Below are 26625 nucleotides of genomic sequence, written 5' to 3'. Positions count from 1 at the left end.
TGCTGATCACAACACCTCAAAAATGTCCGAGATCGAGAATGTGTGGGGACCTACCCATACATCCCTTAAATGTGCCCTCATGGCACTGTGCTGTGTGCATAGGAAACTTTCCTTACCAGGAAAAGAACTTGTAAAAAAATACACACATCTATATGAAGTTCGCCAGACCCATTTCTTCTATCGGAACTTCTATCTATTCCAGAAGTCACCCCTTACTTCCCAAGTGACCAAGTACGGATATTTTTTCTACTAGACAGTGGAAACACTGCCCGGAAGATCCCGTTTCCTTTGCGGTGCTGTTATCTAGGAAAAGGAACTTGGCCACGTGTCCGGTTCAGTCCTTTCCTTCCTCGCTGTGGCTAACGGTAGCCTCGGAGGGATTTTAGCGATAAATAGGTGCGCAATAGAAATAGATAGCAATTTTTTTGCACGTGTGATGTGTCGACTCACCTTCTACAAGGGAAGAGAACGAGAATTGACGAGTCGCACGAGAGTCTCGAATCTTCTCCAGAATTTCACGAATTAATTCACTAACCTTAAAGTGTGGATATCTCATTAGCTATTCCAGTTTTCTGGCACCGTATCACTAGGGCATGTCATTTAATGACCCATAACGCGTTACCAAATGAGCTGGTAGAAGCGGAATGAGCGGATTCGAGTGGAACCCATGTAATTGTATAGGTTCCTGGATCTTGAACAACCCTGGATTCGAGTTCTGGTTGGACCTGCATTTGTGCAAAATCGAAAAGACCCAAAAATTGTTTTTAAACGCCAATTATGGTTTAAAATGATAAAAATGTGCCTTTTTTTAAATGGTTAAAAACTTGTAACATGCCCCTACTAGCTCCTTAACTGGTAATGATGGGTCGACCGCCCTGGCGCTGACAACACACTACGAAGTCAGGGGTCCCGGGTTCGAATCCCGGTCCGGGCATGGTTGTTCTTTGTGAACATATCATCACTTATCCTCATCTTCGCGATTAGCAAAAGTGATGAAAAAGCGAAGAAAAATCAACCAATTAACTGGTAATGCGTTAATTTTGGCTGCATAATGAATGACAGTGCAAAATGTGAAAAGTTATTCCTTCGAGAAGGTGATAATGCACCTTACCACCGGACACCCTCTATTAGAGACCCAATGATTTTGATAGAATTGGCAAATATAGTATGTAATTTAAAGTCAATTTACAAAAAGAAAATATTCTGTATTGTTTTTGAAAACAAATATTTTGTTTGTGTTTTAAGGTCATTTTATGCACAGATACGCTAATCGGAACTGGACTTACAGTATGAAGTGGAATCCAAATAGCTATGTGCCTCCATTGTATATCAACCCGGGACCCATAGATTACAAGACGACAGCGTTTGCACTACGCCTTCGAGACGAATCGAGATCCAGACCAGCCTTACCTGTCTGTCACGTACATGTACAGAGTGTCCGAAAAATAATGTAATGTATTATGTACGGAACAATCTATCCAAGTTTTGTTAGCATATGTTACAACGCACTGTTGTAACACTTCTCTCGGTCTTTAGAGTGAACATACATGTATAACCACTTAGTCACGCAGGTCGGCTGAAAATAAACCTGTAAACGCAACGTATATGTTGGGAAGTGTATGTGTCTGGTTCAGTGAGCGCTTGCACAAGATTGCACACTGTAATCCTTCAGTTGCATACGCTTATTGAGAACATCCCATACCGTATAGTGGGCCATTTCCAACTGTCGGCTCGCTTTTTGACCTAGGACTCTTGTTGTCTCTACTCTGTCTCGGGCAGGGCCGGATTAAGACGAAATTGGGCCTGATGCTTGAAATCTTCGGTGAACAATAAACACAACGACGTTATAGTTACGTCATAGCGCAAAGAATAATAGTAACTGTATAATAAGTAACGCTGTGTCTAGGCGTCCGAAATTGGGATTCCAAATTTCATTCTAAGCTTTATTTTTCAGGTTACTATAGCAAAGAGAAAACTGTTTAGCTTTTGGAAAATTCTCGTCTGTTTTCATCTGGGCCTATTTCAGGAATGGGCCTAATGCTGCAGCATCAATAGCACCCACCTTAATCCGGCCCTGATCCCTGGAAAGTCTGGAATGAACGAGCCAAACCAAGTCTGCGCAAGTAGTGACGGACGATATTGGAAATTTGATATTGTGATATATCGTCACAGACGATACGATATTTTTTCCGTACCGTGATATCGTCGATATATCGTATCCACGATACATATCGCCAATATGTCGTGGTGATATATTGCCGACACGATGTATATCGCCAAAATATGGTGACGATATATCGCCGACAAGACATAAAGCGCCAAAATATCGTGACGATATATCGCCGACATGATATATATCGCTAAAATATCGTGACGATATATCGCCGATACGATAAATATCGCCAAAATATCGTGACGATATATCGCGAAAATAACGTGACGATATATCGCCAAAATAACGTGACGATATATCGCCGACACGATGTATACAGCCAAAATATCGTGACGATATGTTGTTTGGTTGATATCGGCTGGTCGACATTTTTTCAATATCGCGCTATATCGTCTGGATGATATATCGCCCAACACTAGTAGTGGCTCGACCAATGAACAGGTGTGAGGGAACGGGATTGCGTGGAGGGGGAAAGGCGACTGCAGTTAGGAGCGTGCTCTTCTTCGCTCCATCCACTCGCTTTCTCCACTTCTCTGCAGTCATGCGCGACCTTGCTTCAGAAATTCTCCGGATAGAGTATAATAGCAAATTGAATACTTACTCAGATCGTGATCTCGTACAGAGTTCCGTGATTGCAACTGTTCTTACAACTATCTGGAAATCCCAAAGACTTGTAGCTTCTGACAAGACACAATACGTGAAAGTGAATTGGGCTACTGTGGGAGACTCTACCCAGACTATTCTTATAAATGGTAAAAAGTCACTGGAAACAAAAGCGATCTACCGCTTAACCCATGGCAGGATAGCCAGGAATAGGAATACCCTTATCAAAACAATCAGAAAGTATTTCAAGGTAATGAAATGAAAATCAGAGAAATGGTGTGGCATAAATATAGTGAATATAATGTTATCATTACACGCAATTCGTAGTAATAGAAGGGACATCGTGTACATCAACACAAGAGGCTGCAAATAATGTTGTTGGGTACAGGCAGGGTTGTTTCAGGTTTATTTATAAGAATCACATTCCACTGTTAGCTGACTTACCAGTATGAAAAGGACCTGAAGTTCCTTAAGTCGGTGGTGCTCAACCTTCGTGAGATAGCGACCCCGAAAATTATTTTTTTAGTCGATGACTCCGATCGCAGCAATTTTACTCGTAAATACATTTCTAAGGTTTTAAAACATTATTTGTTAATTAATATGAATTTAAATATTAATAAAATTAATTTGGAATTGCTAATTTGAATTTTTGTTTTAAAAGTACACTTTGTGCATATAGGCTAATCGGGACTAGACCTACAGTTTAAACCACTAGTGACTCCACGGGGAATTGAACCCAGTAAATCTTGATTACACGACGGTGAGACCCACAACAAATGCTAATTTTCATTGTCTTGTTGCATTTTGAACGGCCAAACATTCCAATTAATACTAATCGGAAATCGATGACTATATTATTATACTCTGAAACTGATAACTATTATATTAATTTTATTTTATGTTGGTTTGTGAACAACTCTAATAGTGAAAAAATATTGCATTGGGGACTCAGCAATAATGCCAGCTGAACAGGGGAAGCGGCAACAAATGGTAATTGCATCTGGGGTTCCGACTCATTCAATAATATTATTTTCCTCAAAATATTTCCATTACAAAGTATTTATTAATGCACATCGCTACGAAAACTAAATTGACAAATTTCGGGAGAATATCTCGCAGCCTGCTATAGTTGGGGTTCAGTACTGAGTCGCGACGCGGCCCGAAGGTTGAGAAACTGTAACCTATGTTATGGACCTACGTGGTTTTGAAGTTGTAAGTCAATTTTATGCACAAATAGGCTTATCAGGACTGGACCTACAGTTTAAAGTGCGATCCGCCACCGAGTATCGAACACGAGATCCGTTGTTTACAAGGCATCGACAATACCATTACGCCATCTGTAGCATAGCACGCCGTAGACCAGGGATTACTTGATTAAAATACCGAGATGAGTTTTGTTTTCGACTATTGAACACATAAAATGAAATCTTTCGGAACCTAAAATCCTATCAATTCTTCAAATAAACACTCTTTCTCTTCTCCGTCAAGACTTAAGACTTCTTCTGATAATTACAAATGGCCAACCTCCGTGGCGAAGCGGTTAGCACAGCGCGCTACGACGCACGGGATCCCGCGTTCGAATCCCAGTCTGGGTGTTCGTTGGGTGTGTCCCTTCCAGTGGCGTATGCTGAGTCTAAGACCTGGGCTATCTCACTATGACACCTGGTCTTAGGCTATGGAGGAAGGGAGAAGACTAGACTCATCAAGAAAACCACGTTGCCATCCCAACGGTAGTCGGGTTGCAAACTTATAAAAATTCAGGTTGCCAACCCCTAAGAATTCAGGTTGCCAACTCCTAAGAATTCAGGTTGCCAACTCCTAAGAATTCAGGTTGCCAACTCCTAAGAATTCAGGTTGCCAACTCCTAAGAATTCAGGTTGCCAACTCCTAAGAATACAGGTTGCCAACTCCTAAGAATACAGGTTGCCAACTACAGAATCGTCATTATCTTATTTTCCAAATCAGCTTAATTCACATAGTTTCTAAGAGATTTCTCTTCCGTATTTTACTTTCTAGGCTTCAGACTCCGCAGATAGCATAGTTAGCCTGGAATGTGCGCTCCTGGTCCTTTCATCAATTTTATTATATCATCACTCATCATCCTCGTCGCGATTATCCAAAACTGGCATAAAAATCTGCTCTGAAATGTGCCTCCACCAGACATTGAACCTGAGGCCCCTTGATTACAAGGCGACAGCGTTAACACTACGTCATCGAGAAAAATAACTCCGTTACAATGTACCATTACTTGAAAAGTAATTATAATTTACTTTATAGAAATATAACTTTGTAATATGGAAATAGGCTGTTCTTTCCTTAACAGATGATTTGATTTTCGTTATTTAGCGTAGCTTTTCTGACACTTTTGACTCATCGTGTCGATGAGGATGAGTGATGAAAACTAATAAAGCCACACCCACAAGGAACACCTATGCCCAGGTCAGGATTCGAATCCGGTGCCCCTAGCGTCGTAATGTGCTGTACTATAACCACTCCGACATACAAGTCGGCTCACTCCCATCGAAAAACTTGTATGGTATTCCAAATCCTGTCTACATCTTCTTGGAATTTCTTCTGGAGGATTCACATGCATCTTCGTGTGATTTGCTTTCGCTCGTCTAAATATTCGCAATAGTTTCATAAGCTTACATAGCAACGTGAGTATTACAAATATCTACAGAACAGCCAAAGCAAATCACTCCAAGATTCACGTGAATGCTTCAGAAGGAATTGTAAGCAGTTGTAATATTTCATAATTTGATATATCATAGCGGTTTTTCCAAAGAATAAGAATTTCGAAAAATTTCAAAGTTATCCCAAGATTTTCACTGCATACGCAAATGGAAGTAACTGTGAACGGAACTGCTTTGTTACTTCACACAAGTAACTGAGTCACTGTTACTCGAGATAAGCTGTTAGCACAGCGAGTTACCATGCTAGGGGTCCCAGGTTCGAAACTCAACCTGGGAATGGGTGTTCTTTGCGAGTGCCTCCCGGGTTCGAATCCCGCCAAGGACATCCTTGTCATTGTCCCTTCATCAATTTCATTAAATCATCACACATCCTCATCTTCGCGATTAGCCAAAAAGTGGAAGAAATGCAAAGTAAACCAAATCAATCAATCACTCATCCTCATCTTCCCAATCAGCCAAATTTGGCAGCGAAGTAAAATAATAATCAACCAAACCAATTAATCGAATTAAATATTGCGTTACAAAGATTGAAAGATCGATATATTTTATATTAAATTTTTAGAGGAACTAACGAAACCATTTGACAAGGTGAACCTTTCGCATTCAAGTATTGGAATCTGTTGTGTACTTACTGCTTGCATTCGCTGCTTGCCCAGATGTTTCTTTGCTGAATGTGTTGGCACCCGCTCCACTGCAAACTCCAACTGCCCCCTCTGTTGTCGGAAGAGAGAGAACTGAGTTCGTCTCTTGAACCCTCGAAGGAACTAATGCCCATTGTCAAGGTCACGTGACGCCCAGCAGACTAAACTTCTCTTCAGGTGAATCAGGGACCCGGGTATTTCCCCCCTCTCAACCGCCCCTTCCGGCCCAAATGCTCTGGTCGCATATTTGCTGCGGTTGCACTGGAAAGTACAAGCGCGTCTGATCACCCCACTTGAGGAACAGTGGCCGAATTCTTCCCTCCCCCCTTGCGCCATGGAGTGAAGTGGTTTTAGGATTTTCCACATTGATCAGGTTACCGGCGTTTTCCCCCGATTTTCCTTAGCAGAGGTTCATTCATTTTTCTTGCGTGCCTGACTCAGTGTACGTGTGATGAAGATTCACATCCACACTTTCCTGTAGGGATTGTACCGAGAAAAGACGAGGCTCCACACAATCTCGTTCCGTGAAGTAGGAAGCACGCCTTGGCAAATCAAAGTTTAACAAAATGTGTTTCAAGTTCGCTCTGTGCTCGAACAACCATACGGCACTGACTGGATCTGTGGGATATGAACCAAGGGCGCCAGCAGAGTGGTCCAGGGAGTCGCTTACACCCCCCCCCCGATATATCAGAAAAAGTTAATGTAATTCAAATGGTGCCTATACGCCTTCATGGCGTGGTGCTATGCACAGGGGAACACTTTACCTTTTTTTTACCTGCCATTGTAGCCATGCGCCTGTCTAGAATTGCAGTTCGGTGGTGACACGAACCAAGTGTCTCACAATGTAATAATAATAATAAGGTTTATAATCAATAGTGACAAGATTAAAATGATAATAATGATATTTAAATAGTTAAAATTAATAATAATTATTATTATTGTTGCATGAACAAATAAAGAAAGGCATGTATTTTTTATATGGCTTATTTGTACTTAAAATCGGTAGCCGGACAATGGACATTTCCACTTTGACATGAAAAACGTTTTAAATCCATTCATTTTACAGATAATGACACAAACATGAGATGACCAAAATATCTCGGCGATATTTGTTTTGGTTCTCGAGAAACACGCCTTCAAACACCGCTGAAATTCACCTCCTACGTCACGGATTTGAAAACGTCCTCTCTACAAACACGAGGCCCTCTGACGTCATCATTTTGAAATGCGTGCAGGCTGGGCTTCTGCTCGTCCCGTCAACTTAGCATGAGCCGCGGAAGCGACAGCAACGTCACTTGTTACTGTGTAAAACAAGTATCTTGTAACTACCAGTGCAAAAATCTGTGCTCCATTTCTTGGAGATGAATTATGCCCTAGCAGTATAGCAGAATTTACTATAATTCAGCCACTCGGTAGAGGGACTTTCCATTAGGGTGACAAAGCAAAACTTGTAGCAGTCAATGGCTGAACACGTGAACAGCCTTGTTCATTGCGAATACATAGGTTGGGTCTGACTGGCAAGAACTTAATGTTATAGGAATGCCTTTTTTGGAATTACAATTATTTTCGTCATAATATTTTCTTCGCAAATTTTAAGATAATACGTTTAGAACACTCTGCTTTACACGCCAATTTCTGCAATATAAGAGGTGATACGGTATAAAAAGGTATGGTGAGTTTTTCAATTTCCTTCAGTAAATTACAGTTTTCTTCAGATAATATATATATTGCAAATTTTTGTATTTAGCCTACTTTTACGTCGTTTTTCCGTCACTTTGTTTAACCGCAACGATGAGAACGCATGGTTAATTTAGTATGTATCTTCTCTAACATCACATTTCTTCCCACTTTTGGCTAATCGCTACAATGAAGATGAATGACTACAAGCAGTATTCGAAGTCGGGGTGCAGAAGGACACCCTCCCCCCCCACACACACTACCACCACCACCAACAAGCACAATCTAAGTATCACCCAACCTGCCACGATACGAGACGAACTTTTTCTTCTGTCCCTTCTCATTTCTAAAACATTCACTAGTTCTTGTCTCATCTCCTTTTATGAGACGAGACTGAAAATGTTTCGTCTCGTGAGCAACACTAACATTAACAATAGAAGCATCACCCTAGGTGTCCCCCAAGTCTCGAGCAGACATCCTCCCATGTAACAATTTCCAGTTCAATGAAATGTCACTCACAAGGGAACAGTCATGCCCAGGTCGAGAGTCAAACCTGGAACATGCGACTTCCACAGATAAATCATGAATTTTGTGTATAATAATTACAACGCCAGTTCATTTCTGGTAATTCTGAATCTGCGGTTTGGTTTACATATATAAGCAAGATAATATTCAGTTTTCGAGGGCTCGTACCGTTAAAACGAGGAGTCAAAAAAATATATATATTAAGAAAGTTTTTTTTTTGTATTTATAATGATAAGTAGGGCTTGGAAGTTGAGGAAAATATGCCCAACAAAATATATGTTCATTTTGGGTCATTGTAGGCCAGAAAAAGGTGGGTTTTATTTGTCCTTTTTTGCCTTTTTCGGCGTTTTTTGGCTAATTGGTCCTTTTTTAGGTCTTAACGGCTTTTTCTTGCAACTTCACCTTCTTTCGACTACGTTTTTACTGCACATTCTCAATTCGAATCATCATCATCACCTCTTCAACGTCCTTTCTGTAGTAAAGAAATAAAAAAAGAGAAAGAAAAAATATATTTGAACCACCCCTGAAACGAGAGAAAAACATTTTTGGACGACTGAAATAGGATCCGAATTCCTATTTCTGTAACCCTAGTGCGGTTAGGCCAAATATGATTCTTCAAATAATGTTAATCTAAAAAATATGTAATGTCTGGAAGAAGATGCATTTCATTCATATAGTTTTTTCGCACTGTGTTCCATACCACGATAATTTTGAATTTTTTTATTCATTAAATATGTAATTAAAAATGAAGTTATTAATTAATTTGGATCACATTTATACGCCCTTTTTTCCGTTTTTAGGTCCTTTTTTTGGTATTTTTAGGTCATTTTATAGGTCCTTTTTTGGCAATTTATAGGTCTTCAACTTCCGAGCCCTAATGATAAGCCTTTGCGTACGTAGTTAATTCTATATTTTTCGAGACTTGAGACGAGAACGAGAATTGCCCTCCCAAACCGAGACGGATGTTTATAAATCGAGACGAGACTGTCAATGAGACATTTACAAATAAACACGAGACAGACATTTACAACTCTCAACGAGAACGAGACCAAGGCTGCCATGTCTCGTCTCGATAGGATCCTTAGTGGTGAAGTTGTGAACCAACCAATTAATGCGTTCGGGGTAACGAGATGAGGCGGCTTTTTTCGCAGGACAAAATTCAAAATATATCGTACCATTTCAGTATGGGATATTGTTATGCAGATGAGCGTATATAAAGTTCACGTGGGGGGGGGGGATCAACTTTTGGTATGTAGGTTGCTTTATTTCGTAAGTGAAAATCCAGGACACTGCTGGTCGGAAACTTGTTGGGAGCAGGGGGTGCTGGACCCGGCAAAGTTGTGTGTATGTAGTCAATAAGTCACGCTAGTATTGATACTTTTCTGTTCATCTTGTGTCACTGCGTTTTTAAAAACCAAACATCTTTAAGATGACTCGAGGGGGAAAAAATAACTGATTTGACTGTCTCAATGCAGTTTCAGGAAATTGCAGACATTTGGTCTGCAGTCCCATCTGGTGTGTGGAATTACGTAATTTCCTTCCCATCCGTATCCCGTCTTACGTCTCTAATTTAAGAGAATAAAATAAGTCCGAAGAAATTTTTATGAACAATCGGATGAACAGGTAACTCTGGCAATTTTACTGAACCAAAGGGGGGTGGACCCGTTGTACCCCCCCTTAAATACGCCCTTGATTATACACATTATTTCCTTGTAATAATTATACATAAATTAAGTATTAATATGTACTGTGCAACTGATGTAATCTTCTCAGTGTATTTTCTCTTAATTGCCCAAAAATATTTGATCATAACTTGCGCAACAGAATTGAAACACAAACTGAAATTGCTTTATGGAAAATAAAGTAAAATAGGCTTTATAAATAAAGTGAAGAATGTGAAAATTCTTATTTTGCACTACATAGGTTACGGTAAATTTCGCTAAATATTAGTTTAATATATATATCTATATATATATATTTGAAAGTTTGGTCAGCAACCAATTTTACAAGCAATATTTTTCGCATGACCTGAGAACACGCACGCAGCAGAACCCTTTCATTTATCTTGCATGTGAGCAGCAGGGATATTTCATGGAAGAATGATCATTACAAAGCATAGCTTTCCTTTCCACTATCGCTCCTTCTTCCATTATTTAAATCTGTACAGATTTGTAAAACTGCTGCACATGTTCGCCCACCGCGGGCTACCCGCAGTAAACTGGACGCTCGAAGCAGACGACAAACGAGCTCTCTCTAAGGCGTGACGTATTAACATGGCGGCGGCGTGTTTTCAGCGCAACGCTAGCCTCGCAACTTTGGAAGTCTCGTTTCTACCTTAAACTGGACGCAGAGAAACGCGAGAACTTGCAGGGGTAATTTTTCCAGGGTGTAGTTTTTAAAACTGTTGTAAAAAAAATTGAGTGGAAATGTCCATTGCGATGAACACAGAAGTGAAAAGGCGGTTGGACAATTGCGTGACATTTTAAATTGAAGTGTGACTTAACACCCCGTACAATACCTCTTACAAGAGAATTATGTGAATTATTGATATTTTTGGCTGGGAATTTGGTTCAATCAAGTTTTTTGAACATGGGCTAGAGCCAGCAGACACCCTTTGAAGTAACCCGTTTCCTCATAACCCGTTTTTAACTCTCTCGTCACGCTTCTTCCTTTTCTTACCATCTAGATTCCATCCGCATGTATTTAATGTTGGTGTCTTCTGCTTGGCTCTTGAGGCAGGTCAGAGCATCATGATTTTTTTAATGCGGTATTCCAAGCCACCTATTTATTTTGTTGTTCCAACCTTCTACGGCGGCATGGTGCCTTTGATTAGGTTAGGTCCTGATAGTCGCAATTGTCCTTCCATTAATTTGTAAGATAACCTTCACTGTCAAAATCATCGCAATTGTCCGTGATTTTGGCTCTATCGCAATTGTCCGCCACCGCAATTGTCATATATTCCTTAAGATCACTAACATTTGAATAAAAACAGTTGTCCTACCAAAGGAATTAAGCATTTTTCTTATTTAATTTTGTTCCTTTTTATTAATATTGTTTTCTGTGATTTATAGACAGTTAGTTACAGCAATTAATTGCCATATCCAATAAAATGAGAGAATGTTTTCACCAGAGAGGTTAGAATGCTAATTGCCGTAACTTGGGGTGTGCGGAACGGGATTGAGATCGGAATTTTTTATAATTCTGACGTTCGGGACTGAAAAAATTCACCATTACTCGACCACATTGCGAAATTTTCGGGACAAAAACTTTTCGAAATGCGGCGAAAATCTCGAATTCTACACTCTATTCAGTGATTCTTTTTGCACTTCCTGGAATAAAAACTGTTAATTTCATGAAGTTTGAGACACTTACAATAACCTACCTATAATTAACCACTTTTGACTTCAATCTTTGGAATTTCGTGACGGTTAATGATCACGAAATATCGGGAAATTATTTCCAGAAGTCGACACCTGACCTTGACAATTCATTCATTTTGAATTGTTTTTCAGTAACATTTGGGGCATAAAAACATTGTTCAAAGGTACCACGAAGGAGAGTAAATTTAAGTGGTCTCTGTCTGATAGCTGTGTATCGTGAAAAAGTACAAAATTATAAAACAAGTACCAATTCAACAAAGTGATATGTGTTTGTGGAAAGGCGAATACAGTTTCTATTTAAATAGTAGACTCAAGTCTGAACTTGTCTACAACGCTAAAGTATTTTCAATTCTATTTGAATTTTATGATTTGTAAAAAAGTAATAAAATATAACAGTAAGAATAATAATAATAATAAAAAGTAACATATACGATTCTCTGACTGAAGGACAAGATATGAAATCTGATCTGACTCTGCCCCCCCCCGCCCCCCACTCCGATAAAACATCCAGCGGGCACCCTTATATGGCCAGTGTGCGATGTGCCTCCACGGGGAATCAATATGGGGAACCCTTGATTAAGAGGCAACAACATTGACACTACGTCACCGGGAAGTCCACACTTGAAATAAAAAAAAATTAGGAAAAAGCAAGAAGTTAAACATAACTTTTTTTTTCGTTTGCAAATTGGCTGTTTTCTCAATATGTGCATCGTCCCGCCTCGGCCTTCTGTTCGCAGAACATAATAATACAATAACTGTACATTTGAGTGTACTAATTCTATGAAATGTTAGAAAAAATAATGAACAACAGTTGTGCTGGATCGAGTAGAAGAGAGTAACCAAGAATACAATAATAATAATAATATAGGGCCTTCCCGATGGCGCAGTAAGAGCGTTGTCGCCTTGTTATCAAGGGATATCGGGTTCGTTACCCGGTGGAGGCACATTGTTGTTCGGATGACACTTTAAACTGTAGGTCCAGTCCCGATTAGCCTTACTGTGCATGAAGTGGACTTAAAACACCAAATCAATCAATCAATAATAATACGGATTTATGTTTATTTGTTTATAATAGTTATTATTTATAATCATAATCATTTCTATTATAAAAGCTTTATCAGAGGCCTGAACACCCCCATCCCTACAAAAATTTCTGGTGACGCCCGTATGTGTGTTTTAGTGATTCCAGTAAGACAGGAAACAGTCTAAACGCAATGGAAAAATGACTACAAACCGGTAGATTATATGCAAATTTGGCTATCGCTCATTGGACTCGCCGATTTAGCCCATTTCCACCTCACTGAATCAAAACATGCAACTAGATGCAGGAGCTAGATTCGTACTGCTTTTATTACATAAACCGAGATCTGATTTCAGTAACGAGCTGTCAACCACCCAGGAACTAAATTTAATGCTGACGACAAATGTACATTCATGGTCATTTTTTCTCCACAAATACAATTTGGCAACACGTGTTCCCTCTGGCGAGTTATGCAATATTCACTTGCAATTAATTCGTGAGCTGTAGTTAGCAAAAAAGATCCTTGGCCTTCAAATACGTTCAATTGAAGCATCTATACGAGCCTCGAGCCTTCATAGTTCCTTGTCTTGTGTATCATTTCGAGTTTGAAGTCTAATGTTTTTTTTTTATCTGTTTCTGTCCAGACGCTTGTTTCGTTTGAAGCAGTCTCTTCAGGAGGAGGGGGAATGAAAGTGTTTTGATGATGAAGATATATATGATTAAGAAGTAGTTATATATAAAGTAAAAACGGCCTTTGAAAAGTTAGTCTTTGCAAGTAACTGAGTTACAGCCAATTTGCAAAACAAAGAGTAACTCACTATTAAAATTACTCTTTCTGAAATGTAACTCGGATACAGTTAAAGTTAGTCTGTTTGATATGTAACTCGGTTAGAGTTGAAGTTACTCTCTCTTTGAACTGTAGCTCTGTTACAGTTAAGTTACTCTTTTTGAGATGTAATTCAATAATAGTTTCTCCTTTTGAAACGTTACTCAGTTACAGTTAAAGTTACTCTTTTTGAAATGTAACTCAGAGGTAAAGTTACTCATTTGTAATGTAACTCAGATACAGTTGACGTTACTCTTCTTGAAATGTAACTCAGGAATAAAGTTATAATTTAAAATGTAACTCAGTAACCGATATTCTTTTAAAAGTAACTCAGTTACAGGTAAAGTTACTATTTTTAAATGCAACTGAGAGTTACATAAACACTTTTCAACTGTAATTCAGATAACCTTACAGTTTTGAGCAATCAGCGCTCCCACTCCGGACTTGCGCAGGAAATTTATAACGGGGCATTCTTATTTAGTAGTGAGTGCTACATTTTCCCAACTTCTTACTGTATTTAAACTTTCAAAATGGAAAGTTGGACCAAATGATTGCTTCTTCTTCTTCTTTTCTTTAAGGTTGGTTTTAATTCCACTTTATGCACAGAAAGGCTAATCGGGACTGAACATACAGTTTAAAGTGGGATCCGAACTAATAGGTGCCTCCATCTGATGTCGAACCCGTGATCCCTTAATTACAAGGCAAAAGGAATGTTATAACCACAATACTCCTACCGAGACAATGCGCCTATGTTTGCTGTCGCCTATAGTGTCGGGGTCTTGGATCTGAGAGAGAGCTCTGCGATATATCGATATCGAGTCGATATTTTTTAAAATTTCGAAGCGTAGTTATTGTATAAATATCGACGTCGATATATCGATATGGACGATATCCATATTATCGATATCGACGATAAGTCATTCTTTAATTTGTCGCTATTATAAAACACACGTTGGTCTGTATGCATGTGCTATCTATTGCGTTTGACTGCACTTTGCAACAATTTTGCACTTTGTATGTCTTATAGTACCGTGCTATGACGGCCCATAGGGAGTACCGAAAATTGACTCCTCACATTTTCTATCTGTGCAATTTTTGTAGGTCAGCACGTCAAGACAATGTTTACCGCCCCCCCGCTAGCCCCGCCCTCTTCCAGGGGTTAACGGTAGAGCAGCTTTACACAGGGGCTTGAGCTTTCTTATAGTTAAAAGTCAATTCATCACTCTTGTGCAGTGGCATGATCATACGTAGGAAAGTGTCATGGTGCGCAAGGTGGTGTTCCATAAAATGTGTTTTACACTTCGTATGTTCTTTTAAAGAGCTCTAAGATAAAATGGGATGAGTTGAAATTTAGCTTTTCTTTTCATGAAGACTTTGAAATCATGGATTTAGAAACTTTCTCACATTTTAGCCACATTATCATAACATTCAATATATTTTTATTTTTTTAATTTTTTTTTTAATGGGAGCTCGTTATACAGGCTGATTAACAGAAAACCAACACATTTCTTTCCTAATTTATTTCAACAAGAATGTTGCTAAACACAATTTGTTATGCCACAAATGTAGAGTAACTTTGGGAGCAAATGCTGAAAATGTCCTCCCTGCTGCTCCAAGCACAACGCAACATGTCGTTCCATGTTACTGGGTTTGGTGCGCAATCTCCGCACGGAGAATAGTGGGACCAATTTTTTTCGAAGCGACTGTGAACACTGCAGAGTATCGACGCATCTTCATGGAGTTTGTGGAGCAACTGGATGATGTAGAGCTGAGTCAAGGTGAGTCAAGGATATTTTTAACAAGACGGCGCAAATGGTATTGACAATAGAGTTCTCCAACGAGTAGCCAGTAACATGGAACGACGTGTTGCGTTGTGCTTGGAGCATCAGGGAGGGCATTTTCAGCATTTGCTGTAGGGGGTAGTAATCTCCCAAAGTTACTTTACATTTGTGACATAACAAATTGTGTTTAGCAACATTCTAACATTCTTGTTGAAATAAATTAGAAAAGAAATGTGTTAGTTTTCTGTGAATCACCCTGTATTATTACAATTATTATACACGTATCATCATTACCAGTTTATCAGAAAAATCTAATTTCTTGAGAGACATATTTCGACTAGGGATGGGTCTGAAAGTTTCGGATCTGGATCCGGATCTGAAAGTTTCGGATCTGGATCCGGATCCGAGAGTTTCGGATCTGGATCCGGATCCGGGTCAGAAAATTCCGGATCCGGATCCGAGAGTTTCGTATCTCAATCCAATTATAATATTACCACACCTTAAAAGGTATTATGATTTCTATTACAAAGAAATTTTTCATTAGTTAGTCCTTCAAGAATTTTTTTCAAGTGTTGTTCCTAAAATACTTTGCTACGCATCGGCTAACACACTCGTGCAAAAAAATAATCTTACTTGTTTAACATAAAATATCAGAGGTGATTTTGTAAATGCCATTGAAACGAATATGTATTCATTCGAATGTATTGGAAATGAAAACACACATAAATGTGAGACATTCCATTCCAGGATGAAACCTTTAACACATATAACAAGATAGAAATGTTATACAAAAATTATACAATTGTTCTACAGTAACAGTTTTACAAATTAAAATAAAACATTATAATATATGCAGTGTTATCTAATTACAAAGTGTAAGACTAACAAGGGAGGTTATCTAAGTGTCCCCCTCCGATTTCCATGAACCTTGGCAGGCGTATAGTGGGGCCCAAAGGAAGAAATACGTGTTTTTTTGTTTCAGCTAAAAAACGGTTTTAGGGGGCAAAACTCCCTCAAATGTCAAGATGAGGACAAATTGAAGTGAGGATCTGACCCCTGTATCCCCCTCCGATTTCCATGATACTTGGCAGGTGTGTGTATAAACGGGCCCAAATGAAGAAATACGTGTTTTTTGTTTCAGCTAAAAAACGGTTTTAGGGGGCAAAACCCCCTCAAATGTCAAGATGAAGACAAATTGAAGTGAGGATCTGACCCCTGTGTCCCTCCGATTTCCATGAAACTTGGCAGGTGTATAGTGGGGCCCAATGGAAGAAATACGTGTTTTTTTGTTTCAGCTAAAAAACTGTTTTAGGGGGCAAAACTCCCTCAAATGTCAAGATGAGGACAAATTGAAGTGAGGATCTGACCCCTGTATCCCCCTCCGATTTCCATGATACTTGGCAGGTGTGTGTATAAACGGGCCCAAATGAAGAAATACGTGTTTTTTTGTTTCAGCTAAAAAACGGTTTTAGGGGGCAAAACCCCCTCAAATGTCAAGATGAAGACAAATTGAAGTGAGGATCTGACCCCTGTGTCCCTCCGATTTCCATGAAACTTGGCAGGTGTATAGTGGGGCCCAATGGAAGAAATACGTGTTTTTTTGTTTAAGCTAAAAAACGGTTTTAGGGGGCAAAACTCCCTCAAATGTCAAGATGAGGACAAATTGAAGTGAGGATCTGACCCCTGTGCCCCCCTCCGATTTCCATGAAACTTGGCAGGTGTGTGTATAAACGGGCCCAAATGAAGAAATACGTTTTTTTTGTTTCGGCTAAAAATCTGTTCTAGGGGGCAACCTCCCCTCAAATGTCAAGATGAGGACAAATTGAAGTGGGGATCTGACCCCTGTGTTCCCCTCCGATTTCCATGAAACGTGGTAGGTATATAGAGGGGCCCAAAGGAAGAAATACGTGTTTTTTTGTTTCAGCTAAAAACTGTTTTAGGGGGCAAAATCCCCTCAAATATCAAGATGAGGTCAAATTGAAGTAAGGATCTCACCCCTGTGCCCCCCCCCGATTTTCATGAAACTTCGCAGGTGTATAGAGGGGCCCAAAGGAAGAAATACATGTTTTTTTTGTTTCGGCTAAAACACTGTTTTAGGGGGCAAAATCCGCCTCAAATGTCAAGATGAGGACAAATTGACGTGGGGATCATCTGACCCCTGTGTCCTCCTCCGATTCCCATGGAATTTGATAGGTGTATAGAGAGGCCCTATGCCCCCTGTTTATTTATATGCCATATTTACGTGGCTTCAGGGTCAGATCCCCACTTCAATTTCTCCTCATCTTGACATTTGAGGGGGGGGCTCTATACACCTGAAAAGTTTCATGGAAATCGGAGGGGGAGACTTAGACCTCCCTTGTAAGTGTATTAATTAATTACAAATCGCGCACGCGCGCACACACACTATATATACGTATATGTGTATGTATATTATATATATATGTATATTAGCAGGTAACAATATGTTATAAGCACATTCTTACTTTCCAAAGAAGCGCATGTGGGATGGCAAAACGGATCCGGATCCGAAAATTCCGGATCCGAAAAATTTTAGGATCCGGATCCTTAGAATCCGGAACCAACCGGATCCGGATTTCGTATCCGCCAGGATCCGGATCTGGCCATCCCTAATTTCGACGAGTTATTAAACATAAAATGTTAATCAACGCAAACGATATAAAATTTGCAAAACATATTTTCGAGATGCCTATTTTCCAACACGTGCAATAATGCAATGACCACGAGGGCTTGTGTCGACTTGTGAATTATATGGCACAACCGTTGAAGTAAACATAAGGATTTGATTTGGAGAGAGCTGTAGCTCGTCAGGTAACTGGCACGTGCTCTCTTGAATTGTGTGTGTATGGGAGTATCTGTGATTGGACAGCGTTACTCATAAAAAGAGTTGTTAGGTAGCCTGGAAATTAAGATGCGTGCTTGGAGGTGAAAACATCTGTTTGTATTATAAATATACACCAGTTTTCTCTCTCTCTCTCTCTCTCTCTCTCTCTCTCTCTCTCTTTCTCTCTCTCTCTCTCCCCCTTGTCCCTCCCCTATCTTCCCAAGGTTTTATTTCGTCTAATCTTAGCATTTTCTTCAGGAATCGTCGTGAAGAAATAATTATATTTTGCTTAAGAAAAAAAGATTACAGGCAGATTTTGTCATTACGTGATCAACACAAATTATAACGCAACAGTTTTTTAATTTTGCTAATGACCTATTTTTTCTACAACGGGGATAGAAGGGAATTAGTTGAAGTACGCGAAAGAAACTGAAAGACTGATTTGGGGTGTCCAATTCGTATTCAGAAGGTTGCATGTTTGATCCTACTGCCGCCAATTATAACAAGTTTTTCTTGATCCAGGGATCTTCGGACGAATGCTTGCATAGTTAGCTGTTTACTTGTAGCACTTGATTAAATAAGACGGAGATGCGAAAGATGAAAAGGACAATAACTGGGAAGTGCAAAGAAGCGACACCTATTTTCACTTATCTAAAGAACAACGCGATTCGGTTTCTCCTAGTTAAAATTGAAATTCAAACACAGACTGAAAGATGTCGATATCAATATTGTCGTCACCGTAGATATCGATATTGTCGGTATCGTCGGTATTATTGGTACCAGCGTCGATATGTTTGATATTCGATATATCGACCCGATATCGAACTTCGATATCGCACAACTACTGGTGAAGGATACTGTATTGTAAGTTTGTAAACTGCATTGTGTTCTTTAGAAATAATTTTGGACTTGACAAAGGTGCATTCTGTGGAGTTTTGTGTATTACAGGGCTTAAATGATTGCAATAAAACAGATCATATTAGTGGATCGAACGGCACTCTTGCCTTGCATTTTTTTTCAAACATCCTTCGAAGACAACACACGAAAAATGAAACTTAAATTCGAACATCTCAATTGTCACGTTTAAAAGTAAAGGCTATTTGTGCGAGAAAGAGAAACAGGAACGTTGAGACGGGACTTACTCGATACTTCGAAATCTCAAGTCATGTCAAATCAAGCTTCTACGTTGGTTTTGACAATGAAAAGCAGATTTCATATCATTCAATATGTATTTTCCTCTTAAAAACAAAGAGCGTTGCATGTTTCACAATGCTGGAAAAATCGGAAGAACTTTAATTTTGATGACGCCAGAGAAACCCTGCCGTAGTTGATTTATTTATTTATTTGAGAAATCCTGAATAGAGAGAGAACCCATTTTATATCAGGATATCAACAGAGAGAAAAATATAAATTAACAAAGGAGAAGCATGTAGACATACACAAACACAAATATATATGTAACAAGAATAAAACAATGACTAGAGTATAACAAATATTAATTACTCTTCAGCTGCTTGATGCATGCCTTTCTGAAATCCTGCTTAGATAGATGGAAGCCTGGAGGATCATTTAGGTATTGTACCTTGTTTGTAGTCTATAGAGAAATGACCTTTGTTCTAGGGATAGCCTTGAGGCTTTTGTGTAAAAGAAGTTGTTGCATTTGCTGTTGGTACGTGGGATCTGGATGTGAAGATGTGGCAAGAGTTCGTTAGTGAAAAGTTGTCCATTCATGATTTTGAAAAGAAATGTTAGATCTGAAACTTGACGGCGAAGGAAAGGATCGTGAATGTGAAGAGTGGATAGAATTTCATGTTTGGAAAAGTTTGCAAGGGCTGGACATCTACGTTTGACTATTCTGATGAAGAAATTTACCACTTTGTTTGTTCTCTTTATATTGCTATCACAGGCCATTGACCAAATACAGGAACCATACTCAAGAATACGTACAACGCACGTTGTAAAGTAGGTTTTGAGGGCAGAAACATGTGTGATATCTGTAAATCTGTAAATTAGCCCAAGTTTCATGGCTCTAGAAGTTATGTAATCTATATGGTGGTTGAAAGTGTGTTTGCTGTCGAAAATGACTTCAAGATCTTTGTTCTGTTGTACGAACGGGATAATTTTATTGCATATTCTATAGGATGGTATTGTAAACATAGGAGCTTAAGGAAAAGGTATGTTATATGACCAGACCTTCGAGAAAGTGGGAAAGTCTCTCACCCTTCTTGTCATAGGGTGTCGGCCGAAATCAGCCGAAGGCAACCGAAAATAATAGGGATTCGTACAATTCTGCGCTGAGCTGGGACGTGTAACACCATCGCGGGATGGTTAGGTGCGGGGAGTATACTGGCACTAAGCTTAGCGAATCTCTTGCGTATTTCTACTTGTTTCATGCTGTCGCTTGGCTTATTTCCCACAAATATGTGAATATTCTGACTTATTTTTTACTTCTTCTCTAAAATATTTAAAATAATATATATATTTATTATTTTGCTTTGTCACCGCCGCATCTCCCGATGGTCTCTGATGTGTGTGCATACTACACTTGATAAATTGTTAACTGGTGCATGGATAATGTCTACAACTAATGAAGAAAAAAAACATCTGTCGGGTTGTTAGCTTGAGGCTTTGCGATAATAACTTGACTCTTCCATCCTAGTTTCAATGCACTCGGTGATAATGAACAGCACAAGAGGGGGAGAAGTTGCTTTGCTTGTTTCCTTAAGAAACTGCAGTGTTTGATTCGTGACCATGGAAAATCCAAACAAGCAAACGACCAGCCCAAGAGTGAAGGAACGAGATAAGTAAATAACTACAGCACCTGGCACAAGGAAAAAAAGGAAGATAACGTGAGGGGGGAGTACCGAGAGATGATTCCAAAAATGACTTGTTTACCGTAAGAACTGACGCAGGCTTGTTCAAATTTCCCAAGCGGCTTTTATAGGGGGCGGTAAAAAAATAGAGAGAACTTCTTTCCCTGCCCCAGGGGATGGGTCAATCACCGCTGGCTGGGGGGTTTTCCCCTGCGACTTCCCCCGACTTCAAAATGCAATGACCTTCTACTTCTTGCTATAATTGTACAGAAGAGATCTTCCGCGTTTCAATGTATGCTGCTGCACAATGTTGAAGACCGTGTTTTGGTTGCCATTTAGCGTTCGTGCGTGACTCTTCGCACAACAATGCCGCAAAATGCTACGGCGGATTCTTCGACAGAGCGAAGTGAATGAAATTGCAACGTGTATTGGCTCAGGGTTATTGGCATGAGCTTACTACAGCTGGGTATGTCGTTATCAGACAGAAATGTTGTAAGGAAGATGAAGCCGTCAATGTACGATTAAATATCATAAATAATAATAATAATGTCCCAGCCGGCCCCCGTGGCGGAGTGGTTGGAGCATCTCGCTAAGACGCCAGGGGTCTCGGGTTCGAATCCTGACCTGGGCATGAATGTTTGTGAGTGTTCATTCATCAATATCATCATTCATCCTCATCTTCGCAAATTAGCCAAAAGTGGCACAAGAAGCGAAGTAAAATAAAGCAAATCAATCAATCAATAATAATGCCCTACACCGTGGCCGTGCCATCTAAAGCAGGCAGTCGTCAGGGCGATTTTTGCAATTTTTCCTCTCATTCGAAAAACCGCTGATATTCCAAAATGTGAAAAATTACATACGCTTAGAATTCCTTCTAGAGGAGGGGTTTCCAACTGGCGACCCGCGGCCCGCATGCGATCCGCGATGTCTTTTTTTGTGGCCCGGAAAGCCAGTTTGCAAAATACATTAATTTTATGTATTTTTATTAAAATACGTTCTATTTTTACTGAGGGAACGGAAGCTCTTTGAAGAAAGACAATATCACGGGTAGAATTGATTTTGCAGTCAGTAATGATCAACAGAAGAATCTAAAGTGACGTAACTTTCTCTGCACACCATGCATTCCATCCCTTCGCTATGCGGAATGAACTCGGCCGCTTCCGTGAAGGCTTCACTCTTTGTCTTTAGAAACAAACTGCAGAGCGGCGCTATACAGATCTGTTTTACTACGCACGAAGTAAAATACGAAGAGATTTCCAGTCTTCCAACTCGGATTGTACTGTGACTGATTTTTAAAGTTTGTGCAAATATCGAAATGAGCCATATGAAATGAGCAGCATACAGCTATTTAACAATCCTCTTGGCGTTAACATCGAAGAACAAGAATCTTCTCTCCAACTTGAATTGTGTGATTTGCAAGGCGATGTGTTCCTTCAAACTAGGCAAGAAAAGGGACCAGAGTTTTTCAAATACCTTTCAAAGGAACGCTTTCCAAACCTTCGTAGTTTTGGGCAAATAATGACATCGATGTTCGGCAGTACATACACGTGTGAAAGTGTTTTTTTTTTTTTTTTTTTCAATAAAGTTCATCAAGAACCGCTACAGAAGCCGACTAGCAGATTCTTCACTGCTTCATCTTCTGAGACTTTCAAATACAGAAATTGAAGTGGACATTCCAACTTTGATAAAAATAGCAGATCGGCCTCAATTTTCACATTGAACACTTACTATGAAGGATTCTTATTTGTATGGTGCCTTTTTCATTTCTTTCAATTCATTCTTAAGTATTGGGTGAAAATTCTAACTACAAGTACGAGTTGCCATCTCATTTTTTTACATATTGCAAACTCCGTACTGAGAATTATCGTGATTTGACATTGAGAAAACACTAGTGGAAAAATCACTAGATGCACGTGCTAACATAACTAAAACTGTGTGCATCCAGACAATACAATTAATACTGAGTCACGCAGGATTCTGTAGCAATACTAAACAGTTTAAATGACAATAATTGATAACTTTTACTACAGCGCCTTGAATAACGTAGTGTGGAAAACGACCCAAGAAACTGGTTCCCCGAGACGATGACAAGGAGATGGCAGTGCGATCGACCCAGGTGCTAATTTTGTTATGAAAGTAATGCGGCTTAGTTAGTTTTTGGAATATATTGTGTAGATTTGTTTCTCTAGAAAGGCGGTCAGTGAAATGATGGAAACAGTTATATTTGTGGAGTGATTTGCAGTCACGAAATGGCATTAATTTGGAAAGAAAAGTAAAATAAAATTAATAAATAAATAGCATGCGTAACACAAGAAGAAACATCGTAATGTGTTTCCGGACGTCAGGTCTTGGACTGTGTATTAGAGTTTATTTTTTTATTAGAATATAAATAGTATTAAGAGAGATATTTCATACCGAGGCGACAAACCACAAATGTCGCTTGAAAGCGAGCAGTCGGAAATCAATGCAGCCTTTCGAACCGTAGGGACAAAAGCTCTGACTGCACCGTTTACTCAAGGAGATTTTACACCAAAGCGACACGCGACAAACGATACGAGGATTTCACACCAAAGCGACACGCGACAAACGATACGAGGATTTCACACCAAAGCGACACGGGTCATTCGGTCCAAGGCAACTTTCATACCGAAGTGACACATGTTGCTTGGAAAGGAGCCAATCAAGAACAACATTTCACATCGTAGCGGCATGACGGGAAGCACAGGCCAGCGTTCGGTTGGTGAAATCCTCAAGCGATAAGTGTCGCGTGCCGCTTGTCGCTTTGGTGCGCAATCTCACTAAAGCAAGACACTCATTGCATCGCGTATGCGCGAACAACAAACCACGGCCACATGTTGCAAGCTATTGAGGAAATGGCCCAGTTTGAGCGACGCAGAAGCGACAAAGCGACACGTGTGGCTTATCGTGTCGCCTAGATCTGTTGTTGTATTGTGCGGTTTATCGTGTTGCCTATCTGTTGTTCGCAAGCAACGCTTGCTAATAGACTGAAAGCACCATGTCGCTTGTCACTTAGTTGGGAACTCCCCCTGTAGCACGTCGCTTCGGTCTCAGCACCCTTCCTTTAAGGAGCTTTCCGACCGAAGTAACAAGTAGCACGCGAATACGCCATATGAACGTGTCGTTTGCTGTTTGGACCCTCATGTGCAATGAATGCTATTTTACAGTCTGGAAGTGTGTGTCACTAGTGTGACAGTGTGAACATCCCGTGTCGCTTGTCCCATTGGTTTGAAAGTTTCCTTACACTCATGTCGATGGCACTAAGAAAGTTTTGTGGAGTTCCCCTTGTCGTTTCATGCAATCATCATTATCATCATCGCCGCGATTAGTTTAAAGCTGAAGAAAAGAGACAGTAAATATCAAAAATACAAATGCTTCAGTGTGTATATCTTTAAAAGAAATGATGATGATAATAATAATGAACCTAATTCATACACAAAAATTTAGTTGCCAAGATCATTCCATGCGTATTTTTTCTCCCGTATTATTAACGAAAGTATGACGATAACAGGACGTGGTCGACTGTCTAGAATGTTCGTTAATATCTTCGCGACCACTGTACCAAATATCATAGCAATTATCACATTCATAGAAATGCTTCATGTAAAAGAATCAGACGTTGCAGCTAAAACTCCATTTACTTCCATTATAAGCAGTCGAACACCAAGCACCGGTGCCAACACCAGCGCCTCTAGCGGATAATTTTCGAGTGGAACCAGCCTGAGAGCGCAGAAGCATGCCGTTTTCCACACTACGTTATTCTAGGCGCTGTACTTTTACAGAATACAGCGACCACGCAGGGTCTAATAATAAGTGAAGCTAATAAACTTAGAGATGGATCCGTTAACGTTTACAGAATACATTTAAATAGAGATGGATCCGTTAACGTTTACAGAATACATTTAAACTAAAAGCGTATGCCTCGCAGGGACATTCCGCTTAACTCTTTCATCCGATATTAAAAATAATATAGCGACCACGCAGGGTCTAATAATAATTGAATGGCGACCACACAGGATCGTTACAATACAGGGTGTACCAAAAAGAATCATCCGATTTTAAACAATAATATATTTTCTGTCTTTTCAGATATGCGAGTGAACAACGTACTGTTGGAAAGAAGAATATCTCAAGTTTTACACGGTGAACGCCCACTTCAGTTCTGGTGAAAATGGCATCTGGACAACAGAAAGCGTTTTGTGTACTACGTTTTGCGCAGTGCGAGTCAGTGATAACTGTTCAGCGTGACTTTCGTACTAGGTATGGTGTGGACCCTCCTACTGCACAGAGCATTAGACGACGGCATGCACAATTCCGAGAAACAGGCTGTTTGTGTAAGGGAAAATCACCGGGCCGCCCCAGACGCAGACGTGGAGCGCGTCCGTCAATGGGTGCGTTCCGAAAGTCTTAACGAAACGAACGCATTCAACGAAAATAACTGGGCTCGTGAATCTGGTGAAACCAGTTATTTTACGGACTTATGGGACACTCTAGGCGAAAGCGCAGGCGCAGCGTTTTGTTTAGGCAAAGTTTCCGCATGGCGTCAGCGGAAGGAATGTCCTTATGGCAAAAATAAACTCTATTATGGCCACTGTTACTCATTTTAATCACATTCTAAGAATGGTCAAGGCATACTTATCTTGTGCATGTTGCTTCATATCGCTATCTGTTAAAATTATAATACATTTTCCGAACTAGTGCAGTTTGAATCCATCAGCACGCGCTTTGTCTGCAAGGAGCAGACGATTTTCACGGAACAAACCAGCATCCTGGCCCGTGCGTTTGGTGAATCTCGTTCTTGCACGAAACGCACGGAATGCGACTTTTGGGACAGCATAATGAAACTCACGAAACGCACGGAAGCACTTATGGAACGGTCAGTTACCATAACTCGTTTAACGCGTTAAACTCGTGCGACTTTCGGAACGAGCCCAATGTTTTACACGCAGTTCCCAGAAATCCGTTCGTCGTGCAGGTCGACAGCTCAACATGTCCCCGATGTCCGCCTGGCGTGTGTTGCGTCGTCGTTTACACATGAAACCATACAGAATTCAGCTACTACAAGCTCTTTGTGAAGGCGACAAGGAACTACGTATGGAGTTTTGTAATTTCATTCTTGGCAAGATTGAAGACGATGACAGTTTTGTTCAACGCTTAGTGTTTAGTGACGAGGCAACCTTCCATTTGAGTGGAAAGGCCAACCGCCATAATGTGAGAATATGGGGAACAGAACAACCACATGAAGTTGTACAACATGAGAGGGACTCTCCAAAATTGAATGTGTTTTGTTCAGTTTCCCGAACCAAGGTGTACGGTCCATTTTTCATGGCAGAGAACACTGTGACGGGAATAACCTACCTTGATATGCTTGAGTACTATCTTTTCCCACAGTTGGAGACTGATTCGAATGACTTCATCTACCAACAGGATGGGGCACCGCAACACTGGCATCGGGAAGTGCGGGGATTTTTAAATCGAAAAATTCCACAACGATGGATCGGTCGCACTGGACCAAATGATGCAGCGTTACATTACTGGCCTCCAAGGTCACCTGACCTGACTGTCTGTGATTATTTCTTGTGGGGGTTTCTAAAAGACTCCGTTTATGTGCCTCCGTTACCAAGAACAATGA

General features: G+C 40.0%; 1 protein-coding gene across 2 annotated transcripts in view; it reads right to left on the bottom strand.

Moving 5' to 3' along the window:
* Positions 1-26625, bottom strand: part of LOC145997283 (arylsulfatase B-like) — a 107959-nt gene that overhangs the window by 41019 nt on the left and 40315 nt on the right. Inside the window, exon 1 of one of the 2 annotated variants that reach the window (XM_083134171.1) lies at positions 6102-6240. The exons of the other annotated variant lie outside the window; for it this stretch is intronic. The gene's annotated coding sequence lies outside the window, so the exon portion shown is untranslated. Of the gene's footprint in view, positions 1-6101; positions 6241-26625 lie in introns of those variants that run through there. 2 annotated transcript variants of the gene reach the window in all.

Source organism: Lepisma saccharinum, chromosome 13 (genome assembly GCF_977018435.1).
Source record: "Lepisma saccharinum chromosome 13, izLepSacc3.1, whole genome shotgun sequence".
Lineage (NCBI taxonomy): Eukaryota > Metazoa > Arthropoda > Insecta > Zygentoma > Lepismatidae > Lepisma > Lepisma saccharinum.
This window is presented reverse-complemented; position numbering and strand designations above follow the sequence as displayed.